The sequence below is a fragment of the Drosophila erecta genome, unplaced genomic scaffold (assembly GCF_003286155.1).
Source record: "Drosophila erecta strain 14021-0224.00,06,07 unplaced genomic scaffold, DereRS2 tig00000305-arrow-arrow-pilon, whole genome shotgun sequence".
In the NCBI taxonomy this organism is placed as follows: domain Eukaryota; kingdom Metazoa; phylum Arthropoda; class Insecta; order Diptera; family Drosophilidae; genus Drosophila; species Drosophila erecta.
Window position 1 is genome coordinate 428,718 of NW_020825220.1, and position 16,864 is coordinate 445,581.

A 16,864-nucleotide genomic window follows, 5' to 3' on the forward strand; every position below is an offset into this window, starting at 1 on the left:
CAGAATTGAGCTTGGAGCTCCGCGCAAAGAACATCCGGCAGCGGAAAGCTGACTTCGTATTCGGAGATTCGCTTCACGCCGCATGAATTGCTGAGTCGGCTTGCCGACTTGTCTTGGTGGTAAATATCATATCTTTCATTCGTTGTCTAAGTCCAAGACTAACAACAGAAGGCCAGTCAGCCTTCCAACCTAATATTCAGACAAACCACCTGAAGCTCACTCACTCCAAGGCAGTGATAGCAGCTGAAGGGCCGCTATCAAATGCTGAAGAGACAAAGAAGAACCAGCTACCGCCACTGGAGGAAGGGATTGGAAAACTTCGGAGGAGGAACTCACTTCAATCACTTAATCGCACCGGAAGATTCTTAAATGATGTTGCCACGCCCACTCTAACGTCTTCAAACCTCCCAAAACTGTCACGCCCACACTTCAAAAACATTTTTTTGATACTTTTCCATTTTTTTTATTAGTATTGTAAATTGCTATTTATTTACCTAACAACTTCTTTCCACGCCCAGTGTATCGCTCAAAACGGCTACGCCCACATATAATTAAAAATGTTGATAGTTTTCCTTTGCACTTCTACTACTCAATAATTGCCGTTCTCAATTCTCAATTGTGAAAGTCGCGATATCTTATAAAAATTGAATTTGATTTGGCAAATACTTTATAAATAAATCATTCGTCACGACTTATAGAAATATTTACTTGGTTCACCCGGTCATTTATCAGTCAATTATCAAATTTATCAAATCAATTATAAATTTGCAAGGTGCGGTGATGATCAAGTCGTCCTTGCCATTGTTGATACAGGTGCATCGACGGTTGGTGCAGTCTATTAGGTCCGTTCCTTGGATATAACAATTTGGCTTGATGGGGTGTTTACACTTTAGTTGCATTTTATGAGACACACTTTATTTACATAGGCTTAGCATATGATACTAGTATCAAAGGGATATATAGGAGATCATAGTGCAATATCGAAAATATCATATTGATCATATAAAAAAAGCGCCTACTTTTGTAGTTACTGAGGCAATTGTTAAACACATCACTACTTCAGTGTAAGCATTATCGAAATTCCACTCAAGATTTTATATTGGAATAATAATAATACATATATGTATATATAATATTTTCCTCAAGTTCGCAAATATTTATTAATATTAGGAAACCACAAGCAAATCACGAATGCAATTAGGCACTATCTCACATTATGTAATATACAAGATTTAACTAAATGCTTTGTATATGACATAAAAGTAATTTGAATGAGATTAAGGAATTAAAACTCTCGGAGACAAAGTAAATTAAATCAGAGTTGTTGAATAAACGCATAATGTTGTTGCGGACCTTGCTCGTTGATGCAGATGCAATAAATCAGCAGTCTGAATAACGTATTACTGAATATTTCCAGTATATTTATTAAATTAGGGAGTTTTTTTTTAATCGCCTCTGGTCCCACAAGGTAGGTATTGTTTGTAAAAGGTAAGGGTTTATTTAAAGTTAGTAGTGTTTTTTCATGTTCAAAAATCTCACATACGAGAATTTGCGTTAACTTAATCATATTATGTGCAACAATAAGGAGTACAATTTTGTTTATCGCTAGTGAGAAAGAAAGTAAGTAGATTTATAAACATATTTAAAATTAGGAAGTAAATTATTGTGGAATTACCTTGAAAAATAAAACATCAAAATTAATTTTCGTTTACCAATTCTTTTTATTAAAAAAAACGTCAATTTAGGACTTATTCTAAAAAGAAATTCCTACAACATACAGTGACGGAGCAAAGGCATTATATTCTAATGTCTTTGGACAGATTAAATTGTTGGCACAGGTTATATCTGATTAGCGTAGATTAATTTGTATATATACATATTTTTATAAAAACTCCAATATTTTTTTTTTTTAACATTAAAACAAAAAAAAATTGTAAATATAAATACCGGTTTTTTTTTCTAATCCCTTATTTGGTAATGACTGCTTATAAGCGGCTGTAAACGTACGAAAACAAGCATATAGTGGTGAGGAATCCAATACTGCGTCACTTTTTCACAAGATTTACCTACAGGTCAATGGATGGGGTTTCGATGTACAGTGATTCACAGCTTATTTCTTGCAGTTGAAAAATAAAATAAAAATCGTCAACGCCGTCCCACTTTTGGAGGTTTCAAAAAAATGTTGATGGGGTATTTTAAATTTAACACAACTCTTAAATTTTGTATAAAAATTTTTTTTTTTTCTGAACTAGAGTTTAGGGGTTTTGCAACACGCATGAATGTTTTAAATCAATGTGCACTTTATGTACATACAATACAATGCACATCGAATTACGTACAATTTGCAGAACATTCGGACATTCAAAACTTGTAACATATTTTCTAAAAATTTAACCAAAATGAAATGTAAACATAGTGAAGATTAGGTTTACCATTCATCTAAACAGAATTAAGAACCTTCAACCTAAACATTTACCATTCATGGAAAACCAGATTAGGTTTACCATTCATCTAAACAAAATTAGGAACTTTCAACCTAAACATTTGATTTCATCTCAAATTAAACAAAAAATAGATAACTGTAGTCGAGTTCCTCGACTATCGGGCGGTTACATACAATTTTTTTTTGTCATATTGATAGAACTTAGGGAAAAATAATAATAATAAAGTATGGATAAAATGTTTTTCTGTATGATAGAAATTGGCAAGGCAAATAAAACAAAAAAAACATTTTTTTCAGAAGTGTGGGCGTGAGAGTTTTAGGCTGTTGATATTGTTAGTGAGCGCGGGGCATAAAGTTTTTGGCAAAAGAAAACATCAAAAGTGTGAGTTTGGCAGTTTTGGGCGGTTTGTGTTCGAGGGGAAATTTGGAAGCAAACTTACGAGACATAAGTCATAAGACATAAATCAAATTAATATTGGTCGGTAATAGTTAGCTCGCAAAACTATTCACAATCAGTTGTCCTTCCATCTTTTCTGTCGTCCATTTTTTATTTTGGGTGAGGGGAACTGCCCCTTTTAACCGCTAAGCTTGTGGTCTAGTAAATAGACAAGGTTTAACGACTGCCGTCGGAGTTAAGTTAATGAGCCTTAGCTCTTTATTCAATGGATTCAAAAACAATTAAAAAGCTAGCATAGAAGTTCTTCATATCGACCACTGTCAATATGCAGCGCTTGCCGGCGTGCACAAGCTTCCGGCCAGACGCTTTGTCAGCAGTTTGGCTGGTGCTGGTCAGCGGACGATTGGTCATTGCTGTCGCCGGATAACTTAGTTAACTTATATAGTAAAACCATGTCCGAACGTATGAACGCCTCGATTTCAGGATTTATAAAAGCCAGAAATTTGAGATTAAGCATACAAGTTCCAGATATTGAAGAATCGCAAGTTTGTTTCCAAATGTTTCCACACACACTCTTTACGCTCACAAACCGCCCCACCTAACATATATATTTTGTATTGTGCATCAGCCCCATCATGACGTTCCAACAGTATTTTTGAGTCCTCCGGTTGGAAAATGTTCCAATACCCATTTTGGCGGCACTGGAGAGAAACATTTCTTTAAAATTTGTTGATAGTTTTCAGTATTCATAATTCCGTTAAAAAACCAAGTTTTTATCTCCTCGAACGGATTTGCAGGCCACAGTCACACGGAACCTTCTCCATGTTCACTGTTGGTGTTACTTTTATTAACTTTCTTTCTCCCCTGATTTTTGCCACTCTTTTCCTTTTCTATCAGATTCGAATACCTTTAATTTGTTTTCACAACCAAATATGACTTTCTCCCTGTATTAAAAATTCATGTTCAATATTTTTTTAAGATAAGAAATCTGACGGATGAGGAACGGCAAGACAGGGATAGATTTTCCAGGGAATTCCTGGATTATACTCGATTATGTAGATGTAAGATTATTCGTTTTTTAGAGCTTTTCAGTTGGTACCCGTTGGCATTTTGTTTGTGAATATAATCACAAGCATTGATGAAACAAAACCACTAAAAATATGTCGCGCTAATGCCAAATAATACTACAAAAAATATAATTTTGTAATACTTTTTTTACAACGATTTATTTATAAATATTGGACTGTAGGTTCTTATGTAAAGAGCTTTCTATCCGTTGTTTTATTAGTTTCCTAATTAAAATGTCCATTTTTCTATAAAGTTTAGTTTTTCTTGACCAGGTTTTCTAGCCCAGTTTATATCGCCATTTCCGTTCGAAATTAGGTCGAGATCATGGGAAGCTGCGCAAGTGCGTTTCAGAAATGTTAAAAATGTTTTTTGTCTTGATATTTTCTGCCGATATGCCAAAATTTCTCACTGCACTTACACTTCTTAAGTAACGGGTTTCTGAAAGCCGGGAAACGACTATTACATTACTAAGGCAACTATATAAAGTAAATGCAATAGAAAGAAAAATGGATGTGGTTATTTATACAATCAAATCGTATGATACCGATAATTTATATGGCAACTATGTATATGATATAGTAGTACCAAACACACTAGAATAATAAGATGCGTAACGGCCATACATCGGTTTTGCACTATGCAGCCACTTTTTTGATGGCGGCAATAATTGCTCTCTCCACGCTCGCGTAAAATGAAAAGAATCTAAAAATAGAATTTACTTGTTTGTGTGAGTGAAAACAGTAAGCAAATAGGTGTGCATTAGATATGATCTAATAAAATATTATTTAAAAATTTATGTTTTGACTATTATTTTTTTAAAAGAAGTTATTTTAATATTCGTTAGTTAAAATCGCCGCTCGAATTAGCTACCGTTTACAACTGCTTTACATATAAACTTTTATTGAATATAAATACGGATATATATTATTAAAATTTGGAAAAATAGAAGCAAACGCTGAGATCTATGTATTTTTCAGCTTTAGGCAAACGGATTTAGAAGAACTAGAAAAGGAAACAATAAATTTGGGGCGTTTTTTTACCCACCCAAAATTGCGCTGTTTTTAAAATATAAAATTAGAATATAACAAAAACATTCAACAAAATAAATTTTGCATTTCAAATACTTAAAATTATTTTTTTTACATATACATAGACCTTTACATATACTAGTAATTTGTACTAATAAATATACTAAATAGTTAAAAAACTTGATATGCAACCTGTTTATTCCAAAATTGAATGCTTGAGGCAGGACCAGCGCACGTCGCGAATTGAATACTCTAACGACATATTTTCTAGTATAAAGTAATTTAGAAGATTAATTAGATATTATTATGTACATATATTCCCCTATTACTATTTCTTTGATTTATTTAAATAACTATCAGGCAATGCAAAATTTAAAATTAAAAAGTTTATTAATTGGTGGCAATCGAATACAACTAATATATGTAGATTGAAAGTCCATTAACTTCTGAAGTGAAGGGCATATTTTGTCAAACTTACAATATATGAGCATACGTGTGCACACATACAGTGATCGGCTGTCGTTGTATGCGTACATGAGCGCTCTCTCTCTCTCTCTCTGGCTTTTGAACAAAAATTCGAGAGAGCCTGGAGCCAGCACGAAAAAAATCGTATGGCGTTACACATCTTATTATTCTTGTGTCTGTGCTAGTACGATACGGTGAGTAGATATATTTCAAAATAAAAATGATAAAATGTTGTGCAGTGTTTACTATTGGAGTAAATTTAGTATTAAATAAGTTTATAACGGACTTGATATCAATAGGACCTAAACTTCCATTATTTAGTTTTTTGGTGTTATATAATAGTCATTATGTCCTACTGTTTAAATGATGCGTAACAAAAAAATGTAATGTCGCATATCTCCACTTTATCTGTCGGCGAGTCTCCCGTTGACTTCAGCTCATCGAGTTTTTGTAAATTTTTCATTACACATTTCTCCGGTTCTTTTTGTGGCCTTAATTTGTGTCGGGACTTATTAAAAACATATTCTGATGAAACCATCTAATATTACTCAAGTCTATCTGCAATATTGAGTGAGAATCAAAATGCAATACTGAGTTAAGTTATACCTCATATACTCATATCTCCCCTTTTTACATAGAAAATTTTCCAAAAATTTGGAAAAAAGGAAGACTTTATTTAAGGGTTTTGGAAGTGACTACCGAAAATTGGCAAAATTTTTTAAGTTTACTACATTTGAATCATTTGAGGCATATGTGGTGCCGAATTAAAGACTATGTGGAAATTCGGACGCTAAACCTTACGGTTGCTGAAAGATTTGACTATTGTCGCGTTCGGAGGTTCTAAGGTTCAGACGAAAGGCAAGAACCATAGGAAAGAAAAAGGCCCTTTGTGTTCAGTATTAGTTCGGGAATATGACTTTTAAGATAATAAAGTATCAATAAATTGGATCAGGTCTGTTTACTATCAATTTATTATCAAATAATCATTAATCATACCTACGCTTCACTTACAGCGTGTTGAAAAAGTGTAGTGTACTCATTCACAAAGAGTAGATCTAGTAAAATGTTTTTTTAAGTGGGAATACACTAGCGATAAGCCATAACTTATACCATTTATGCATATAAAATTGTTCCATTTACTTGCAATTTATATTAAAACGGCAACAGGTAAAATAAAAATATTATTTCTTAAGTTAATTAAATTTATCTATTAAACAATATTCTTCATTTGTTTTATCTTTCTAGTTTTTCCTATTGATAGTATTATTATTTTAAACTTTGATGCGAATAGCAGGACCCCAATACATACATAAATGCCCGGATGGTTAACTAAACGTGGAAAACGAGGGAGCTTGCACACGCTGCCATTAATAATCGTATAATAGTTTTTTGACATAAAATACATTTCATTAATTTACTTTTACTTTTGAGTTGACATTATTGTGTTCAAGTCAGTCGTGAATTAGTGCGTCCCAAGTCTGGAGGTTAGGTGTTCCTGTTTGTTGTTGAATAACAGAACATTTGTTGTAAAATGCTTTTTTTTTAAATACAAATTTGAAGCGTGAGTGCCAGTTTTGAACCCAAAAAATAATAATATGGAAAAATTGTTAGCAGTAAGTCAGTTAGTTCATTTAATAATGATTTAAGAACTTTATTTTCATTTCTTTTAATACTTTCGTTTTATAATAGGCTGGCAAATATCTCCCTTCCGCTTTTTTGCTCTTTATTCAATGCTTTATAAAAAGTGTTACAGTGATCGGATTTAGTTCAAATATGCGCCGTTTTGTTCGATAATCTGTTTCCATCTAGACGGCAACTTCATAATACCTCCCTCGTAGAAGCCCCCTCCTTATTTGCGAAGAACTCGGACAGCCACTTTTCACAAGCCTCTTTTGAGTTCAACTTTACACCACCAAGGGCATTCAAGGAACAGGTGGTAATAACTTGGCGGTATGTCCGGGCTATATGGTGGATGCGATAAAACCTCCCATCCGAGCTCCCGTAGCTTCTGACGAGTCATCAACGAAGTTCGTGGTCTGGCGTTGTCCTGGTGGAACACTACACCCTTCCTGTTGGCCAATTCTGGACGCTTCTGGTCGATCGCCTGCTTCAAGCGGTCCAGTTGTTCGCAGTAGATGGTAGAATTAAGCGTCTGGCCATATGGGAGCAGCTCATAGTGGATGATTCCCTTCCAATCCCACCAAACACACAGCAAAACCTTCCTGGCCGTTAATCCCGGCTTGGCCACGGTTTGGCACGATTCACCGGCCTTCGACCACGACCGTTTTCGCTTGATATTATCGTATGTGATCCATTTTTCGTCGCCAGTCAACATCCGCTTCAAGAATGGGTCGAGTTCGTTCCGTTTCAGCAGCATATCGCAGGCGTTGATTCGGTCCAGAAGGTTTTTTTGCGTCAAATCATGCGGCACCCAAACATCAAGCTTTTTTTTGTATCCAGCCTTCTGCAGATGGTTTAAAATGTTTTGGTGACTAACTCCCTTCTCCTGGGCTATGTATTCCATGATTTGATCGGTATTTGTCGTCACAGGTCTTCCGCCGGCTGGCTTATCCATGGTGTCGTTTTCATCGGCTCTGAATCGTCGAAACCATTCCTCCGCGGTTCGAAGTGATAGAGTACCATCCCCCAAAACACCATTAATCTCACGGAACGTTTCTCTGGCGGATTTGCCTTTAACGAAGGAAAACTTTAAAATAGCGCGAATTTCGGCGCTAGTGAACTCCATGTTTACACGTCTATAACTGTTGAACGCAATATCCAACTAATCATGCATAGCGTCGTTTTGTAGGTTATGTCAAGACCTTTCAAATTATGTATAGTATTGCCAGATACGAGCTCTGTAGCGCTTTGTACACAGCCGCGAAATTCAAAAGAAAAAAAGGCGGAAGGGAGATATTTGCCAAACTAATATATCTGGTTTTGGATCTTGAAAAATGGTAGTTATGGTATAGTTATATGTATAGTTAGTTATACCAAAGACACTAGAATAATAAGATGCGTAACACCATACGATTTTTTTGCACACGATTTTTTCGGGCTGGCTCTAGAAGTGGCTCCAGGCTCTCTCGAATGTTTGCTCAAGAGCCAGAGAGAGAGCGCTTTAGAGCCAGCAGCTCTCTTGTACGCATACAGCGACAGCCGAGCACTGTATGTGTGCACACGTATGCTCATATATTGTAAATTTGACAAAATATGCCCTTCACTTCAGAAGTTGAGGAGAGCTTCAAAGAGAGCAGGCAAAACTGCTTAGATCACGCTTTAAGATTTGTTTACAAGAATGGTGCTTTATTCTTCATTATTCTATGAAATAATTGAGTTGGCCGGTTTGGCCACTATATATATATATACACATAGCCCGGCTAGCTCAGTCGGTAGAACCTGAATCTAATGATTATAGGAGTGGGTCGAAGTGGGAGTGGGTCCTTATAAAAAAAAAAAGGATAAAGGACCCCAAGTCCGGCCATATTCATTCTTTTGTGAAGTCATTCCATACGTCACCGCATCGATCACTTCAAGGCTGTTACTTAGACCCTCTTGTTAAGATCATAAGACTTTGAAGATTCACTCAAATGCTCAAAAAGAATTAGAAGAACTCTGCAAATATTATCATGATAGTACAAAAAATAAATTGTCAATCTTAAATAAAAATCATAAAATTCCAATAGAAAATTTGTTGTGACTGCACCGAGTGTGTCGGAAGTCAAAGATGTGCTATAATTTCTGCTCTGGGGACTTGCTGCAGCGTGGTTGAGAAAGAACGCTGAGAGAGATGAGCTTTCTTAATTTTGATGATTTTATCTATGTGGTGAATACTTAACCTAAAACAATGGTATTCAATTGATGTGTTGAAAAAAAAACTATTCTTGACCAGCTGTTCTAGCGATGTCCCCTTCTTCCTTCTCGGGCCGGTAGTTGATCAATTGATTATCGATTGCAAAAGATTGCCCCAAATACTTGCTAACGGTGCGGGAAAAGAAAGAAGTGTAAGTTAACACCAAAAGAATTTGGAACCACAAACAGCGAAAGCTTGCACGCGCATCCGGGCTTGCAGTTGCAATAACCGAAATATGCTAGATCAGGAACGGTTCCCGTGGGAGCGCTGACGACCGCCAACAGCACCGACGCAGGCAGACGTAGCGACGGAGTTGGCACCGACGCTGGCAGAGGCAGCGACGGAGCTGGGGCATAAATATCACCCAAACTTGTAATTCAGATTTATTTCCAATTTTTATGCAAATAAATCTGGACCTCTAGTCCGAATAACATTATTTTAAAATAAATAAATTATCATTTATTTAACTGGCGCCAAACGTTAACAGGGTCCTGCCGCGGAAAAATTCCTTAACAAAAAAAAAAAAAACCTGTAAGTGCACACCATAGGCTGCCCTGGTTACGATACGCGAAATCGCAAAAAAAAAAACCTTTAAGAGCACCCCATAGGCTGGTTAGCGAACTTGGAAAAACAACAAATCTGTAAGAGCATCATATTGGCTCATATCATATTCATCGTGGGACGGATCTTGCAAAGAAAGAACTCACCTACATCGGCCTGGAGGCTATCGCCGCAGACGACTGGAGTGTTACGAAAGTACCCCAGTAGCCCCTAGGAGCAAAAAGGAAGAATACCAAGTAACCGGTCCAGGATGTATTTTATACTGTAAGTTAATTAAGTGAAGAAAATAATAAGAAAAATAAGAATACAAGAGAAATACTTCGAAAATACAAAAAATGCAATTGTTTTAACAAAAATTACATAGGAAAAAAATATATTTGAAAAACATACAAAATCTATATAAAAAATACTTCGAAAATATAAACAAAAATATTTTCTGAAAACATACAAAATCTATACGAGAAAATACAATTTTTTGCCCTTAACAAATAATACCAAGAAAAAAATATTTAATAAATAATCATGGCAAACCCAAAAATCCTAATTAGGCTTGCCCTACTTAACGTAGCCAATATGCAGGGACAAATTCATACCAACAAGTTTATACCTACCTATCCCTTATTTGGAATAAAATTACTTGCATGGAAATGGAAAAAAGAATCAATAGATCTCTTTGCCAAATCCTACAGGGATTATACTTCATTAGAGGCCTGCACGGCCCAGACTGTTGGGAAGCAAAGAGCCTGCAGCTATGCGGGAACTTAGAAAACCAACAATTTAGGAATAACTACGCAAACAATAGCCAAACCTCTTCAAGTAAATTCGAAGGCCCTAGTACCCTACACCCTACTGAGAAAATCCGCACAACAATTTTCAAACACAGGTCGACAACCATTCATTTCACACTTGGCTCATGTTCCACACACCCCTAGAGTAACTTATTATGTACCTTATAACTTATAATGGTGGGCACTACCAACAATACTCTGTTAACCTGCCAACAGAGCCACCAAGCCCATCGGCCCCCAAAGCCACAACCTAGGCCAGAGCCTACGGAAATAGATAAAAGTATGCAGACAAATCAGATAAACTACATGAACAGACCCAAATTTGGACAGCATGAAAAGAGACCACCACCACAAGAACAAAAAACAAAGACTACAAATTTTCGTCTGGAACAAGAACAAATTACAGAGTACAACAACGAACCACTAGAAACTGACGAAGCAACACTCGATGAATACTATTTAGAAACCCCAGATTTCGAGCAGGAAACAGATGACGCAGAATATACTGGATTATATTATTTAGAGTAGAACCCTCTTCGTTATCCTACTTCCAATCTAAAGCATATAATAGAGAGATGATCAAAATTCTGATAGACACCGGATCCAACAAATATTATATATCCAACCAAGATTAGATAAGAAACCAATCAAAAACAACCAAGTCTTTTTCGTTAAATCATCGCCAATCCTTTCGACCTAAAATATACTTTTATCAAATTTTATCTATTACGCACCTTAAAGACCTTCGATCCCATTATCGAAAACGATACACTGCGCGAAGTAAAAGCCCAAATTAATATGCAAAAGGGGTATATTTCAATACCGAATAAAAAAAAAAATTAAAATAAAACAGAAAACGTCACGCGAAGTCAACAAATTAGATATTCAAGTAGAACACGCTACAGAAACTCAAAAGAGGCATTTAAGAACTATTTGCTCAAACTTTAAAAATCTTTTTGGAGACCCGGATGAAAAACTGACATACAAGACAAGAGTAGAAGCTACTATACGAAGTACAAACGAGGGCCCAATATACTCAATACATTACGCTTACCCAGAGTTACCCGTACAAGAGCTACTCGCAAACACCATAATTAGACCCTCACGGTCTCCATATACCGCCCCAATATGGATTGTCCCAAAAAAAATGGATGCATCAGGACAAAAAAAGCACAGAATGGTAACCGATTATAGAAAATTGAACATGGTTACCAATTCAGACAGATACCCCATACCGGACATTAACTTGCACAACTAGGACAGAATAAGTTTTTCTCCGTCATTGACCTCAAAAGCGGCTTTCACCAAAATCCGCTAAGGAAATCCAATATCGAAAAAACCGCATTCTCAGGTAACCAGGGAAAATTGGAGTTTACCAGATTACCGTTTGGCCTCAAAAATGCCCCTTAAATTTTTCAACGGACGCTGGTCGCTGTTCCTTAGGGAACATATAGGGATTAGGTGTTTTGTATACGTCGATGATTAGCAAAAATTAGGAAAACCATCTAATAGACATCCAGTTCCAGTTAATATTTAATACACTGGAAAAAGCAAATATGCGAATTCAGCTTGAAAAATGCGAATTCGCCAAAAATTAAGTTGAATTCTTAGGGTTTTTAGTGGCCGATATTGGAATAAAAAAGAATCCCGAAAAATACACGGCCATCGTAGAATATCCCGAGCCAAAGACCCTCAAGGTTCTTCTTTCCTTTTTAGGAATGTCATGGTCAAAAAATGACTCAAGCATAACGCTAATCTACCTCGACGAAAACGGTAGGGAAGCATTCAACAAGCTTAAACAAACTCTCGCTTCCGAAGAAGTCATGCTTGCTTATCGGGATTATAGTAAAGAATTCCAATTGACCACCGGTGCTTCAGAATATGCCATAGGAGCTGTTTTAGCTGAGGAGAACAAAGCAATGTCTATTTTTAGAACCTTAAATAAGGCAGAAGAAAGTTACGCTCCAAACACGAAAGAAATGCTGGCCATAATTTGGTCAATACAAACTCTTCGTAATTTTTTGTAAAAAACTAATCCAAAAAAACATAACGACCAAATGAAAAGATGGAAAACAAGTTTAGAATTTTTACACAAACCTGGCAAGGCAAACGTGGTTGCCGATGCATTGAGTATACGTCCCTTGCAATCGCATGGAGAACTAAATGCAATGACAGCAACCGTGCACAGTAGTTTCAGCTCTCCCGAAAAACTAATACCTATGGTAGCAGAACCAATAAATGTTTTCAAAAATCAAATAGTGCTATCTTTGGGAGAAAAATCATACAAATTCGAAATTGTTTTTCCAACATATCACAGACACAGTAATAATAGATAACGCAAAATCCCTTGGATCAGGTCCCATAATACGGATGCTGCAAGACCAGTTCAATATAAAGGTCTATAAAGCACCACCCTACAACACTTCAGCCAACGGTCAGATAGAACCCTTTCATTCAACTCTTTCAGAGATTATTAGATGCCAAAAGGCCGAGAAATTACATAGTTCATTAAACGACCCTTTAGAGAGATCAGACGGAAAAAGCAAATATGCGAATTCAGCTTGAAAAATGCGAATTCGCCAAAAATTAAGTTGAATTCTTAGGGTTTTTAGTGGCCGATATTGGAATAATAAAGAATTCCGAAAAATACACGGCCATCGTAGAATATCCCGAGCCAAAGACCCTCAAGGATCTTCGTTCCTTTTTAGGAATATCATGGTCAAAAAATGACTCAAGCATAACGCTAATCTACCTCGACGAAAACGGTAGGGAAGCATTCAACTAGCTTAAACAAACTCTCGCTTCCGAAGAAGTCATGCTTGCTTATCGGGATTATAGTAAAGAATTCCAATTGACCACCGGTGCTTCAGAATATGCCATAGGAGCTGTATTAGCTGAGGAGAACAAAGCAATGTCTATTTTTAGAACCTTAAATAAGGCAGAAGAAAGTTACGCTCCAAACACGAAAGAAATGCTGGCCATAATTTGGTCAATACAAACTCTTCGTAATTTTTTGTAAAAAACTAATCCAAAAAAACATAACGACCAAATGAAAAGATGGAAAACAATTTTAGAATTTTTACACAAACCTGGCAAGGCAAACGTGGTTGCCGATGCATTGAGTATACGTCCCTTGCAATCGCATGGAGAACTAAATGCAATGACAGCAACCGTGCACAGTAGTTTCAGCTCTCCCGAAAAACTAATACCTATGGTAGCAGAACCAATAAATGTTTTCAAAAATCAAATAGTGCTATCTTTGGGAGAAAAATCATACAAATTCGAAATTGTTTTTCCAACATATCACAGACACAGTAATAATAGATAACGCAAAATCCCTTGGATCAGGTCCCATAATACGGATGCTGCAAGACCAGTTCAATATAAAGGTCTATAAAGCACCACCCTACAACACTTCAGCCAACGGTCAGATAGAACGCTTTCATTCAACTCTTTCAGAGATTATTAGATGCCAAAAGGCCGAGAAATTACATAGTTCATTAAACGACCCTTTAGAGAGATCAGTCGTCCAGTATAATTATTCAATACAGGAAACCGGTCTATTTATTCTTTGGCAGAAAAGTATCTTTGGCAGAAAAGTAGACAGAAAGACAGAATATTTCGGACAAAATCAAGTTCACGCAGGAAAAAGATTTAGCTCACCAAAATAAAAGTAGAGATCAGATAAAAAAATTATATGTTGTCAAATATCTCCCTTCCGCTTTTTTGCTCTTTATTCAATGCTTTATAAAAAGTGTTACAGTGATCGGATTTAGTTCAAATGTGCGCCGTTTTGTTCGATAATCTGTTTCCATCTAGACGGCAACTTCATAATACCTCCCTCGTAGAAGCCCCCCTCCTTATTTGCGAAGAACTCGGACAGCCACTTTTCACAAGCCTCTTTTGAGTTCAACTTTACACCACCAAGGGCATTCGCCATGGACAGGAACAGGTGGTAATCACTTGGCGCTATGTCCGGGCTATATGGTGGATGCGATAAAACCCCCCATCCGAGCTCCCGTAGCTTCTGACGAGTCATCAACGAAGTGTGTGGTCTGGCGTTGTCCTGGTGGAACACTACACCCTTTCTGTTGGCCAATTCTGGACGCTTCTGGTCGATCGCCTGCTTCAAGCGGTCCAGTTGTTCGCAGTAGATGGTAGAAGTAAGCGTCTGGCCATATGGGAGCAGCTCATAGTGGATGATTCCCTTCCAATCCCACCAAACACACAGCAAAACCTTCCTGGCCGTCAATCCCGGTTTGGCCACTGTTTGGGACGATTCACCGGCCTTCGACCACGACCGTTTTCGCTTGATATTGTCGTATGTGATCCATTTTTCGTCGCCAGTCACCATCCGCTTCAAGAATGGGTCGAGTTCGTTCCGTTTCAGCAGCATATCGCAGGCGTTGATTCGGTCCAGAAGGTTTTTTTGCGTCAAATCATGCGGCACCCAAACATCAAGCTTTTTTTTGTATCCAGCCTTCTGCAGATGGTTTAAAATGGTTTGGTGACTAACTCCCATCTCCTGGGCGATGTCACGAGATGCCACATGCCGGTCTATCTCGATGTATTCCATGATTTGATCGGTATTTGTCGTCACAGGTCTTCCGCCGGCTGGCTTATCCATGGTGTCGTTTTCACCGGCTCTGAATCGTCGAAACCATTCCTCCGCGGTTCGAAGTGATATAGTACCATCCCCCAAAACACCATTAATCTCACGGAACGTTTCTCTAGCGGATTTGCCTATAACTAAGGAAAACTTTAAAATAGCGCGAGTTTCGGCGTTAGTGAACTCCATGTTTACACGTCTATAACTGTTGAACGCAATATCCAAACTAATCATGCATAGCGTCGTTTTGTAGGTTATGTCAAGACCTTTCAAATTATGTATAGTATTGATACGAGCTCTGTAGCGCTTTGTACATAGCCGCGAAATTCAAAAGACAAAAAGGCGGAAGGGAGATATTTTGACAATATTTGTCCTGGACAAGAGATGTTCTTACAAAACAATAAAAGATTAGGCACCAAGTAGTCAGCCAGATACAAAAAAAGAAATTGTCAAGGAAAACAGAAACACTACTGTTCTAGCAGAAAGCGAGAGAATTATTTATAAAAAAACTCATTCGAAATTAAACACCCTCATTTACAGAGCCCTTCTCACTGTGTGTGTGCTGCGGACGTACAAATAACGGACTACACTAATTCGGACATTGTGACAATGACTACAGGACTAGCCAAGGTTCAAACAGGGATCTTTAGATTGATCTATTGACATAGAGGAATATAAAAATACCATTGATAAAATGAACCATACAGCCTTTATAAAAGTCAGTCTTGAAAGTCAGGAGTTTAAGGCGAAGACATATAGATCTAAAATCTAGGTTGTGCTTGGAAATGGCTGGCTGGATCCCCAGATAGCAGAGATTTTGAAATAATTCAAGAAAAAATAAATGCAGCTCTAGCTACCTACAATAACCAGGTTATTCTTAATAGGCTTATCATTGACAAAATAAATAAAATCACTTTGGGCAATAGAAATTTAATAAATCCCTGTAACCGATACCAAGCTATACGAAGAAATTCTAATTAAACCAATAAAAATTTGCCCATATGTCAATAAAATAGAAACCGAAAATGTAATTAGATGTAAGAAAAAAATATTTGCAAAAACTGCAAAATGTAATAACTATAATGAAATAACGATTTGTAAACATTAAAATATGATAGACATTAGTAATTCATCTTGCCTACCAAATCTCCTAAAAAGTCGCCCTGCCACATGTACTGGAATCAACAGCCAACACATCCCCACAATCGATGAAATCGTACCCGGAGTTATCCTACTCAATAAGTTCAGCGGCAAGATCTCAGTCAACGGAACAACGTCAACGCTTAATGGGTCATTTGTCATTAACTTCAGCAAAACCACAATAGAAATTGATGAACAAGTCTTCACGAACAAGTACACCGTACACCATCAACCTATGCCGGCAATCCTCCAAACCGAGATAACAATTAAAAATCTGGAAGAGAAACTATCACTAGAATTGTCAAGGAACTAAATGCCAATAATACTAAAACCCTAGAGCTGTTAAAGACAACCTCCCACATATCCGAAATTCTGATGAGCTGAGTCATAATCACCAGAATCGTCGTAATAACGATCCGCATCTTGATTAATAAGGTTACAAAATTCCATATCAACCGAGCCCCCGATGACAAGCAGATAAACGACCGCAACGAGTGGGGACACTCGATTTG

The 16,864-nt window shown here is 36.9% G+C and overlaps 1 protein-coding gene across 1 annotated transcript in view; it reads left to right on the forward strand.

The window, feature by feature from the left end:
• The first annotated feature begins 1,429 nt into the window (after nt 1–1,429).
• LOC6541859 (dnaJ homolog subfamily C member 16) overlaps nt 1,430–16,864 on the forward strand; it is a 171,576-nt gene continuing 156,141 nt past the window's right edge. The window contains exon 1 of the mRNA XM_015159195.2: nt 1,430–1,620. The gene's annotated coding sequence lies outside the window, so the exon portion shown is untranslated. The remainder of the gene's footprint in view (nt 1,621–16,864) is intronic.